Source organism: Pteropus medius, unplaced genomic scaffold, assembly GCF_902729225.1.
Source record: "Pteropus medius unplaced genomic scaffold, Ma_sr-lr_union100, whole genome shotgun sequence".
Taxonomy (NCBI): Eukaryota; Metazoa; Chordata; class Mammalia; order Chiroptera; family Pteropodidae; genus Pteropus; species Pteropus medius.
In genome coordinates, this window is record NW_024349803.1 from 20,052,402 (window position 1) to 20,053,740 (window position 1,339).

Genomic DNA, 1,339 nt, shown 5'->3' on the forward strand with positions numbered 1-1,339 from the left:
GCAGCAGGTTCCAGCTGGGCCCATGGCCCCTCATGAGGGGCCGCCTGGCCAGAAAATGTAGTAGGGGGTGGGGGTGGGGGTGGGGGTGGGAACGAAGGTACAGTTCCCGGCCTGGGAGGCTTGGGGCCCAGGGCCGAAGAAGCACCTCCTTCCGCTGTCTTCCGCACCAAACATCCAACCCCTAAAATCCTAACCCCACTGTTTCTAATGCTTCTGTCCAGCACAGGGCTGTTCACTGGTCCCCTCTGCCCAGCCTACCCTGCAGTTTGCATCGCGGCAGAGTGGGCGCTCAAAAACGCGGGGCCCCTGGCTCTCTAAAGCCTAAAGGCTCACCTAGGCTTGTGAGGGCTTGTGAGGTCCGGCATGCTTCGGTCTCCCCTCCCACCTGAACACACCTGCTGTACCAGGAGCACTATCTTTTACTCCTAGGAAGGCGTTTCTCACAGCTGGAGTTTCAGTTCAAGCGTCACCTGCTCCCTGAGCTTCCCTCCCATGACCATCTTGGGCAACGCAGTCCCTTCTCTCTCATGTGACCCTGTTTATTCTAAATAGCTGCAATTTCTTATTTGAGGTCTGCCTTCCATTCCAGCACATAATCTCACTCAACCAATATTTGCTAAGTACTGCTAATGCCAGACACCATTCCTGGTGCCAGGACATGGCGTGACACAAAAAGCCCTGACCTCCCGGGCTGAGGTTCTGGGGGATGTGGGAAGGACGGATGACTGGCAAACACAGTGCAGGGCATTGACACACACTGCGAGAGAAACAGAGCTGGGGAAAGGCACCCCTTTGCTCAGCAAGGTGGCTCAGTGATTTGAGGGTGGGCAGTCTCCGCCCACGTGCTCATCGAATACCCTTTGAGGAACCCAGGAGGTGGTCCTATTACTGTTCTTGCTCTACTGATGAGACACCAAACGCCCAGGAAGATTCCAGTGCCACCAGTCACCTGCTGCTGCCCACTGGACCGTATGCCCATGTGTTGGCGTTTTATGGCCAAATTAGCACACGCTTCTTGGCTGACCTGCCAATCTCAGATCTCATTACAAAGGCATTTCCCCAAGTAAATCAGTCATGCGGCTACTTCTTAATGCAGACCAGTGGCACTTGTGAACACCTGCGCTTCCTCAGCTGGTTGCTCAGGTGTTCACGCTACTCTCCAGGGACTGTCTATTGGCACCTGGCCTGCCCTGTCCTTTCTCAGGTGTCCGAGAACAGATCATTCCTACGAAGCAGCTGATCCCAAGTATTTTAAAACAGAGACGCAGGTGCCAAGGGCTGCACGTGGCTACGGTGAAACTCAGAGTTGGGTGCCCCCACAGCTCGCCCTCCTGCTCTG

At 55.5% G+C, this 1,339-nt stretch overlaps 1 protein-coding gene across 1 annotated transcript in view; it reads right to left on the reverse strand.

Moving 5' to 3' along the window:
- TMEM89 (transmembrane protein 89) overlaps nt 1-1,283 on the reverse strand; it is a 2,286-nt gene extending 1,003 nt beyond the window's left edge. The window contains exon 1 of the transcript XR_005647537.1: nt 334-1,283. The gene's annotated coding sequence lies outside the window, so the exon portion shown is untranslated. The remainder of the gene's footprint in view (nt 1-333) is intronic.
- Nucleotides 1,284-1,339: the final 56 nt, after the last annotated feature.